Source organism: Octopus bimaculoides, chromosome 21, assembly GCF_046866305.1.
Source record: "Octopus bimaculoides isolate indiv1 chromosome 21, ASM4686630v1, whole genome shotgun sequence".
NCBI lineage: Eukaryota > Metazoa > Mollusca > Cephalopoda > Octopoda > Octopodidae > Octopus > Octopus bimaculoides.
Window position 1 is genome coordinate 39850000 of NC_142948.1, and position 11991 is coordinate 39861990.

An 11991-nucleotide genomic window follows, 5' to 3' on the forward strand; every position below is an offset into this window, starting at 1 on the left:
CCACAGGGAATTACAATTCCAAAGCCTTTGTAAAGTCATTTTGTGAGGAAATATAAAAAAATACAAATATAAGGAACATTGACAATCCAGACATTAATTCTTATTAATCCTTTCCATGTGCCTGTGTGTGTGTGTGTGTGTGTGTGTGTGTGTGTGTGTGTGTGTTTAATTGTGAATGGGAGTGTGTATGTATATATCATTGTGTAAATATGTACATGTATGCATGTATATATATATATATATATATATATATATATATATATATATATATATATATATATATATATATATGTATGCTTATGTCTTTATTGCTATATGGAAGATGGACATTAAACAATGATATAGATATACTAGCTGAGGTACCTGGTAATAAATTACCATTAATAAGATGTCTGTTTATAGCCATGAAACATTTTTCATCAAATTTTGGCATTTTTTGTCAAATTGATGTTATGATAGCTAGTGCAAAAAATGCCGAAATTTTATGATTTTTGGAAAATCGATGCTGATTAAAAATCGATTTTTAAAAAATTCCAAGTGCATAAGTGACCGCATGGGCATAAGCCCAACACACGTGTCAAGTTTTATGAAGGTCTGTTGGATAATCTCAGAGAAGTTAAAGTAACAAATTCACAAACTCACAAACTTGCCATTTATTATAATAGATATGCATGTAAATATATGAGTGAATTAACAAATGGAAGAAGGTGGCACTCGACACATTTGGTGGAAGTTATATTTATTATTTAATAAGTTTGACTCAGTTCCATTTGACTTGAAGTTTCATCGGTATGTAGGATAAGTCCACCAGACCAACAGACATTACAGAATGAATCAAGGGCTAAGAATTTAGTCCATTGGTACAATAAATATCATAAGAGGAAGAAAATCTCTACGCTCGAGTTACTTTCTAAATTCTACAAATTTATGAAAATAATATGTACTCATATTTTATTTCCTTGTTTCTTTCACCAGACCTATAAACATATATCATTACATACATACACATGTGTATATATATCTATACGTATATATTCATGTATACGCACACGCATGTATGTATGCGTGTTGTGTGTTTAGAGATAGATGTTGTGGTTCTTATCTCCTTTCATTATTCAATACCCGCATCTCTCACGTTTACGGTTGATGTCACTTGAAGATAAATAAAACCACAAATAGGTATTATCTAAGTTAATCGCACTAAAAAAATCTCTTGGCATTAACAAGAGACATTTCACAAGAATCATAATCCTTCATATTGTGGTTGGATTGGAGTGGATTGGCTGTCAGATTCCTTTTTTGAGAAGGGAGCAGTAGGGGGTGGTACTGGGGATGGTAAGAGGGCACTGGTGTTGGGATGGTTTGTTTTGTGTATTTTCTTCATGTCTTTTTGTCTGTATATTTCTTTTCTTTGTGTGGGTGGGAAATGAATACATGCATATGATGTGTGTGTGTGTGGGTGTGTCAGCAATTGTATATGTCTCAGTCTGTTTCTCTCTATCTCTTTTGTTACATATATACCCACATACACACATGCATACATAGATATACATGTGGGTGTGTACACATATCCTTACTCCTTTAAGTACAAAAGCTGAAATTTTGAGGGAGGGGTCTAGTCCATGCTGGACTCTTACTTATTTCATTGGTGGCACGTAAATGCACCCCCTACACTCTCGAAGTGGTTGGTGTTAGGAAGGGAATCCAGCTGTAGAAACTGCCAGATCAGATTGGAGCCTGGTGCAGCCTTCTGGCTTGCCAGTCCTCAGTCAAATCGTCCAACCCATGCTAGCATGGAAAGCGGACGTTAAACGATGATGATGATGATATCCTCCAAGAGAGTTAGGGGTTGAGGATCCAACCCACTAAGGGATAATATCTATCCAATATACTGCTGGGAGGGTACCCTTACCAATTGCTAGATGTCCTTTAAATTTGAAATCTTAATTGTTGACATGACATAGTATGTCATAAGTGTTTGTATATTGTCTTTATTGTCATTTTGGTTATAAAATAAACAGATTAATCAACCGAATACAGTGTCTGCAAGTCGATGACTGCCTCATATTTGCCTCCATTTTCTTCTTGCTATACATATATATATATATATACAAAATGGCGGCATCAGTAGACTTCGTCGGTTTTTGACTCTCGTGCTATCGTCTGTACAACATGCCGGAAAGCCGTGTTGAAACAAAAATTGATCCGTCTGCCTAAAATATATAACGAAAGGTGTTCAGGACATGAAGATATTCTTTAAATAACTTTGTACGTGTTCGTAGACTTGAACTAAAATAATTGTCTTCCGTTAAGCGAGCTTTAAGTTTGTTTTCGTTTTCTCTGACAAGAATATTAAGGTAAGACGAATTTATTTTAACATTCACACATTCTAAGTCAGTATCTTTTGAAAATTTTGTAAAGTCTGACATATTAAGTCTTTTTTATTCCAATCCCAAATCACTTTCCTTTCAGTTTCTCTCTTGCTTCCATATCCAACCCGAAACCCAACTTCTTTCTCGCTCCCCCCCCTGTTATACCCCGAACCTTATCGTTCTTCTGGTCATATCGAGAGAATTGCATGAAGTTCCTGTACGTGTTTCGTTATTTCATAGGGTTTGCATTGGGGGAGACATGTTGTTCATTGCCCTAACTAAGTCTGCTATCAGTAAATGTTGATTTTCCATGTTGTGTGACGAAGCCGAGATCTTGTGAATAACATATTTCGAAGCTTATGGCTGCAACCCTGTTGTTCACGGTCTCTAATCAAATTTTAGTATCAAAGACAAGGGAGTTTATTGCTCGGGTGCCGAGTCGGGGTCATCTATACTTCCCTTCATACTTTGGTGGATGGAGTTAGCTCGATGCTCTCCATTTTGCTCGCCATTATTCATAGTTTTGGCATTACGATGTCTGCATTATCATTAATTTATGACGAAAGCTACTTCTTTTTTTAATTTATAACTGTATAATATATTTTAAACTTCAATACTACACTGCATTCTTCCTTTTTCATGATTTTATTGTGTTTTAAATAGGATAAACGTCTTTATACCTCCTTCCCTGATGATATTTCTCTTTTTTTCGGAATCGCACGAATTAAACGATAGAGAGATTCCGATTCCGATAAAAGAAATTTCCAAAAATCGCAACTTCGAAATTTCAATTCCTTCCTCCCGGTTCTTCGTTTTTCACTTTTTCCGGAAATTTGTTTTTTGACGAAACACGGACAAAAATAAGGAGATTAGGATTCCGAAAAAACAAATTGTTTGTAAAATTTCAATTTAAGAAAAATAATAAATTACTCCTCAAGCAGGCTGTTCACATGCTAGAAATAACAGCCAAACCTAACAAAACTGCTATAACATAAGGAAAGAAATGTTTCCCACAGTGATATGAGGACAAAGTGAAATTAAAGTGTTCCTTTTTGGGGGTGGGATGTTACAAAAAAATATGAGTTTTGTGGAGAAGTGTTTTGGGGGAAGATACTTGGAGACAAAGCTCCACGGCGATAAACTGGTATCGAAAGATCGCCACAATATTTTTTGGGCGGTGGGGAATCATAATCTCCGTATTTTTTGTAAGTATTTCACCAAAAGAAAATCCGGAAAAAGTGAAAAATGAAGAAATGGGGAAACGGGGGGGGGGGGTGAAACTTTGAAGTTGCGATTTTTGGAAATTATTTTTCAGAATCGGAATCTCCCATAACCTAAAACGAGGGATGATGTTATATATTTCGATTTACTATATATATTTGTGTGTGTGTGCACTATCTAGACTCTTTCATTTTCTCTTTCTGAATCCATTTTCTGTGCATAACATCACTTTTCTCTCTCTCTCTGAACGTTCGTAAAGTTGCACGATATTTAGACTCTTACTTTCTCGCCATAAATATTCTCTCTCTCTCGTTTTCTCTCTGGACGTCCGTAAAGTTCTTTCATTAAACATCCTTTCTCTCTTCCGTTCTCTTTGGACGTACCTAAGGTTATATATATATATATATATATATATATATATATATATATATATATATATGGGTTGGACGATTTGACTGAGGACTGGTGAAACCAGATGGCTACACCAGGCTCCAATCTGATTTGGCAGAGTTTCTTATTTCTTTATTGCCCACAAGGGACTAAACATAGAGGGGACAAACAAGGACAGACAAAGAGATTAAGTCGATTATATCGATCCCAGTGTGTAACTGGTACTTAATTTATCGACCTCGAAAGGATGACACGGGGACACAGCACAACCCTCTAGGCCATTGCATCTTGTCAAACCATTCAACTTATGCCAACATGTAAGACTGACATTAAGCAATGAGGACGATGATGATGAAGGCAATGATGATGATGTGGGGGATCATGATGTATATTTCAGTTGTTACTCAAGAGTAAGATGGTTAAGAAATGGTATCTATGCTGCTTTCTTCCTGACTGTTACGAACATTAAAACCAGTCACACACTTAGACTGGGCACTCTGTCGGCTGCTGATGAAGGTACGGTGTGTATATTTACGTTTACATACACATTTGTGTCAGAGTGATGGATCCATGTTTATGGACGGATATATAGATATAGACACACATACACACCTTCATTTATCTGTTATTCTGTTAAAGCTATGCATACATATATATATATATATATATATATATATATATATATCTATATCTATATGCATGTGCATGCATATATTATAGAATATATACATATATAAATATTCATATATGTATGCAGGCATATATATATATATGTATATGCATATATTTATGTATATGTGTGTGTGTATATATATATATATATATATATGCCAACATGAATACACAAACACATATTTAACAACTAACATCATAATGCACTGCGTCTCTGCTCACCACCTAACAATCCCCCCCCCATCCTCACCTTCCGCACCACTACCGCCTCCCTCATCATCCTCTTCTGACATCCATAATTTATCAATATTTCCGACAGTGTCCATCTTATTTCATCGTTATTGCCAAATATTTATTATACCTATTTATATTGCTTATGTATATGCAGAGGAACATATATATATATACACACATATATACATAAACACATGCATATATATATACGTATATATATATATATGCACACACACACACACACATATATACACGCATGTTGTTTTTGGTTTATTTTGAAGCATTCCTTCTTGGCTGTTATTGTTGTTGGCATTGTTGTTGTTGTTATAGCTGGGTTTTTTTATTGTTGTTGTTTGTTGTTTCACTGTACTTGATAATTTTTTTTTAGTTTTTATAATTTTTTTCTTTTTTCTTTCTGTTGTTCTTGTCATTTTTGCTTTTGTTTTATTGTTGTTTCTCTCCCAGCGATCCTTGTTTTTCTTATTCTTTTGTTATTGTTGTCCTTATGTTTTTGTTGTTGTTGTTGTTATTTCCATGTTGCTAAACTGTTATTTTCCTCGCTACAACTATTTTATATATTTTTTTCTAATTATTGCATCTTTAAAAATATCCCTTTGTTTTTGCTTACGCACATATGAACGAGTCTGTGTGCGCGCGTATATATACATTTATATATAAAGAGATATACATATATAAACCCACGTGTGTGTGTGTATGTGTATATATGGGTATTTAATGCAAGTGTATATTTATCCATATACAAATACATGCTTGCATGTACATACATACTTGTACACAAACGTATATATATGTATGTGTGTGTGTATATATATATGATATATACATATACACACACACATGTATGTATATATGTGATGTATATGTGTGTGTATGTATACAGATGCTCAGTCCAGCATATTTCGTCTTTTAATTCTGGGGTTGGGGGGTAGGATGATTGGTGTGAGTTCTTTACTGCAAAAGGCTTAGCTTTCTCCCCCCCCCCCACTAACACGCCTGCTCACATAAACAGAAAGAGACAAACGGATTATTCATGGGAATTGTGCTTTGTCTTCTTCCCTTCTGCCTCCACCACCACCACCAGCGTTACCCTCAGCCCCCTCACACGCTTGCATTACCCCTGCAAGCACCACTCATGCCACGATCACCACCAATTCCACCGACGCCCCTCTCCGATTCTCAAATCTTCTGACATTCAGTAAAATAGCAGCTGGAATGGACCATTGCATGTCTTTACAGAAAAGATCCAGACTTTGCTGTTGGCATTGATGACGATGGTGATGATGGTGATGGTGATGGTGACGATGGTGATGATGATGTTGGTGTTGGTGCAGCGGTGTTGTTGATAGTGGTGCTGCTGAGGGTCTCACTGTTTGTGGTGGTGGGAGTAGGAGTAGGAGTGTTCATTGGGAATGTTTTCGGTGCAATGATGGTGGTGGTGGTGGCGGTGGTGGCAGAGGAATTGATGATGGTCTTCTTGTTTTCGTTATTGTTGATGTTGAAGGTGGTGGTGGTGGTAGTATTGAAGATGATGGTGTTTTTGGTTGAGCTGTTGATGGTGGTGGTGGTGGTGGTGATTGCCTTTCTATGTGTTTCGGAGGTGTTGGTGAGGTCTTACCCATTCTTGGTAGTTGTGTTGGTGCTTATAACGGTGTGGGTGGTGGTGGTGGTAGTGGTCCTGTTGATAATGCCAGTGGTGGTGTTGACAGTATTGAGGGTCATCTCACGTCTTCTTAACATTATAAGTGTTTATTATAGACTGGCAGAACTGTTAGTGTGCTGCACAATATGCTTAGTGTCTCGGAAAGCTCCCTACACAAAGCCAACAGTTAAAGAACATCAAGTGTCCCAATAATAGTGAAATATCGATATCTACCTTTCCCAATCACTTTAGGGTGAGCCACCTCATCTGGTCAGATGAGATGGCTCACCCTAAAATGATTGGGAACATCGATTTGATGGAGGAGGGACAGGTGATCTAACGTGAAGCATTTCATCTTTATAACCACAAAAGTATCTGTGCAAGCTTTTCAGCAAGAAATTGCAAGAACCGTCTTTCTTGGACAATGAAACTACCATCATCATTGCTTGACCATTTATTTATGTGTAAATTTAGGGACAGGTACTTTAATTGACCAGACAAGTGGATTCTTACTTGTGAAATTAATACATAAGTAGTGACTGAATATCTTATTGTTATGGGTACACATAATGCAGTTGTCAAGCTGAATCAGAATGGTAAAGTGTGTGGTAAAGCTGGATTTTTTAAAAATTACATTTAAATGCAGAAAGAGAAATAGATGGATAGACAGGTAGATAGATAGATAAATAGATATATATAGATTGCTAGAAAGATAAATAGATATATAGGTAGAAAGTCAGATATAGATAGAATGAGAGAGAGATAAATAGATTGATAGACTGAGCAATAAACATAGATAGAAGGGTTGATAGATAGATAGATAATACATAGATGGAAAGATTGATAGATAGAGAGATACATTGATACACATGTGTAAAAAGATAGATAGAAAAGAAAGAGAGAGAGAGAGAGAGAGAATACAATCGATCCAATTTTGGATTTCTTGACCTCAAAAGAATGAAGGGTAGTTGCTCTTGATGTAACTTGAACTCAGAGTGCAGAGCCCCAGAAGGAATACCACTCTTAATGACTGTACCAGTTTACCTTCAAAGGATAAAACAGTTGTGAAACCCACAGATAATGGAAGACTATTGTAGCACCAGAGTGGAATTCTGGAATCAAAATAGAAAGGTTAATGTGTGGATATAATTAACATTGAGAGCCATCTTGCCATCTGGATGTTTCATAATCACATACACTTGTACACACACACACACACACACACACACACACTATTCTCTGTCTGTGTGTCTGTCTATCTTGGTCATTATGCCTATTGGTCTGTCTGCCTGTGTTTTCCTGCCTCTCTCAATCTTTCCTTCTTTCAGTACTTCTCACTCAGTCAGGTCATGTGACCACATCTCTCCAACTCCCTCTCATCACCCTTATTTCTCTGTCTATCACTCATTGTTTCTCTGTCTCTATCCATCTCTCTGCCTCTCTCTCATTAACCTCCCTCTCTCCGTCTCCCCCACCCATCCCACTCTGTTGATACAACTTAATGAGAGTCTGGTGAACATCTGGCCCAGGATAAACTCTGACCAACAGGGGAACGGGATCAAATACAGCCGATGCCAGCCAAAAGTCATAATGTACCTCACCACCACCACCACCACCACCATCAACATCACTACTGAGGCTGTCCTTAAAAAGGAGATTCATAATTTCTTGATACTGAGCGATAATAATAATAATAATGACCACAGACTTTATTGCAGTGGTGGTGGTGGTCACTGTTGTAGTGCAGTGGTGAATGTGCTTCTAATGATGCTGATATTAATGTTGATTGTGGTAACCCATGGTGATGAGGTGGTATTGGCAGTGGTAGTAGTAGTGGTGGTGGTCGTGGTAACATTAGTAATGATGGTTTTTAGTCTGTGTCGGTGGTGATGAAGGGTGGTGAAAAAAAAAAATCTCAATTAACAATAGATTAACATTAAAAAGAAAAAGCGCCTCCCCCACCACCTCAAAAACCACAGAAATAAAACAAATGTTCCCCAACATCCTCAGCACCCCCCCCCCTGCAGTCACCCACATTCCTTTTCATCATCACCTTCATTACTTTCATCTTCAATACCTTCTCAATCACATGGTTCTGAGTTCAGTCCTACTGCACGGTACCTTGGGTAAGTGTTTTCCACTACAGCCCTGGTTCAACTAAAGTCAAGCGATTTGGTAGATGGAAACTCAAGGAAACCTGTCATTTATATATTTTTTCAGGAAGTTTTCAGCCATAACAATCAACTTCCTGAAAAAAATATATTCTTTTCTAGTCTAGGCACAAATCCCAAAATCTTGGGGAAGGGGGTCAATCGATTAGATCAACCCCAGTACACAACTGGTACTTAATTTATTGACTCTGAAAGGATGAAAGGCAAAGTTGACGTTGGTGGAATTTGAATTCTGAATGTAAAGACAGACAAAATACCTCTAAGCATTTCACCTGGGTAACAATGCTGCCAACTCAGCACCATCTTGAAAAAAAAACATATTACGGTTCTAATGGTTTAGAGTGTGCTTCTTTTATGGATATATGAACTCCTGATGATGTGTGTGTGTGTATATATATGTATATATATATATATATATATATATATATATATATATATATATGCATGTGTGTCATTGTATTTGTGTTTGTTCCTCACCAATGCTTGACAACCAGTATCGGTTTGTTTATGTTCACATAACTTAGTGGTTTGACAAAAGAGACCAATAGAATAAGTGTCAGGTGATTTGTTTCACAAAAACCCTTCAAGGCAGTGCCCCAGCATGGTCACGCACCAGTGGCTGAAACAAGTAACACATAAAAAACAAAACATAAAGAGTTTATTGTCCAGTAATATCCTTCCTGCTTTTAAGTGGATACCTTGCAATTTGAAGGATTTGGGTTGCTATTTCTAGTGAATTGCATGTCCACATAGAAACTCTTCCATTGTCTCAAGATGGTAGTGTTGGTGATGTTGTTGTTGATAGTAATGTATGTTGTTGTTGGTGGTGGTGGTGATAATTTTCATAAACAGAATATATCAGAAGAGAGAGAGAGAGAGAGTTTTGTGGGTGGGCAGATGTGAGTTTTGTGGTTGTTTGGGTGGTGGTGATGGTGGTTATTGTAGTGGTGGTGGTGGTTGTAGTGTCAGTGTGCAAAGAAAGAGACAAGTTTGAGAGGCATGCTTTTCAAATGATCTTGACAGGTGCATTCATCACAGCACTAGTGGAGCTCTCTAAAATAAAAGGTTATAAATGTAGTATATTCAGATTAATGTTTGAGAAGTGAAGCTGGGGAATTTAATGATAGCCTGCATTAGCTTTTAATATCATCGTTCCCTGTGTATAGAGATGGATAGGAAATAGGTGAGTGAGTGTGTGTATGGAAATATACACGTGCACATGCACATACACACACACACACATACAGATGGATAGGTAGATAGATGCATAGAGAGATAAATACAATGATAAATGGATAGACTGCTAAGTACAGAAATACATATGTGTGTGTGAGTATATATATATATATATATATATATATATTTACTAATAAACTTGATTGTTGTTCCCTCACTTGTCTTTTTGTTTTCTGTACATTTGAGCTATATGTGTGTGTATATATACATATATATATGTATACATGTATGAATATATACTTATAAATATATGTGTGTGTGCATATATATATGTATGTATGTACATAAACACACACACGTGTGTGTGTGTACAGGTAAATTTGTAGCTGAGAAGTTACATTAGTCATTCAAAGATCTTGAATTTCATCTGAAAATATTTGACAAATGTTTAACCATGAAACTTGAAGACTTTGAACCACTGATGTAGCTTCTCATTTGTAAATATATTAAGATTAGTTTTATGCTTTATGTATCGAGTTTTATTTCTGCCCTTTGTATAAAATGTGAAGACAAACACACAGACAAGTGGACAGATAAATGGATAAATACATAGATAAACTGGTAGATAGATAAATAGATAGATTGATACGTAGCTACACAGATAGACAGACAGACTGGCATACAGATGTGCTGATAGATAGATAGATACCTACAGACAGACATACATAAGAGAGATAAAAAGAAAGACATTGAGAGAGGGACAAATAAATTTAAGATAGAATGGTATCGATCAACAAATAGACAGATGAATTGTATTTGTATATAAATGCTAGTTTGCAAGCATATATTCATTAATTTGAGTGTGTGTGTGTGTGTGTGGTGCAGGTAGTGAGAGCATAACTGTACAGATGTGTGTGTAAGTGTGTGGTGGTCTCAATTTCACTCATGTGATTCATAGATTCATGACATTTGAACAATGAAGATGCACATGTATTTCAATGTATATATACAAATATATTTGTATACTTATATATATATATATCCACATACACAACATACATCTCCCCTCTCCCTCATAATATATACAATTACATCCAGTCAACAAGACATCCATCCATACATACATATATATATATATATATATATATATATATATATATGTATTTATTTATGCACATGCATACACACACACGCATGTAAGCTTACATGTATGATTATGTTCATGTATGGCTTTTTCTGAAGTGGTCTTTGCCCCATCAATTCCATCGTCTTGTACAAGACAATGTCTACAACACTCTAAAGAAATTTTACAATCATTAGACAAAGTGGCAAGATGTGTTCTCCTCTCCTTGGAGAGGTCTTGCCACTGAAGAAGAAATATCAAGAAATGGAAGACAGGCAAAAGGAGAAAAGAAAGAAAGAAAGTGGAGTTGGAGAATTGGTTTTGAGGTTATTGTGATATTTGAAACTGAGAAATTCTGTGAAATTTGACTCTGTGTGTGTGTGTAAGTATGTGTATATATATATGTATATATATATAAGAAAATATATATTTATATGTGTATATCTACTCACCCGCACATACACACATAGGCACACACACACACACACACACACACACAAGCACATATTTCTTGTACCTCTATATAAAAGTGATGTCCTTCATTTCTAATCTTCGGCAAAAACATGTCTGGTCATGGTAGTGGGGGGGGGGATATTACCTTGCCTGGAAACAGGTAAGGGTTGGCAACAGCAGGGGCATCTAGGGATAGGAAGTTTATGACAACAAATTCTGGCCAACCCATGAGAGCATGGAAAAGTGGAAGTTGATGATGATGACGACGACATGTAAATGCAAATACATGTGTGTGTGTGTATTGATTAACAGGTGGCAGATCAAGGTGAAGCACAGCACATATGATACCCAATTTGACACAAATCAATAGAGAAACAATCCCTTCAGTCCGTCAGGAGATATCAATGGGAGTATATTGAATGCTATTTGGGATTCTGCAAATCCAAGATAATCCAAAATTGAATGCACATTAAGCATGGTTTAATCTATGAGGATGATATATAAAAATGAGAATGTTTA

The 11991-nt window shown here is 36.3% G+C and overlaps 1 long non-coding RNA gene across 1 annotated transcript in view; it reads left to right on the plus strand.

Annotated features, from left to right (window-relative positions):
- Nucleotides 1-1432: 1432 nt before the first annotated feature.
- The window catches only part of LOC149131567 (uncharacterized), a 151176-nt gene continuing 140617 nt past the window's right edge, over nt 1433-11991 (plus strand). The window contains exon 1 of the long non-coding RNA XR_016237808.1: nt 1433-2357. This is a non-coding gene — a long non-coding RNA (uncharacterized LOC149131567). The remainder of the gene's footprint in view (nt 2358-11991) is intronic.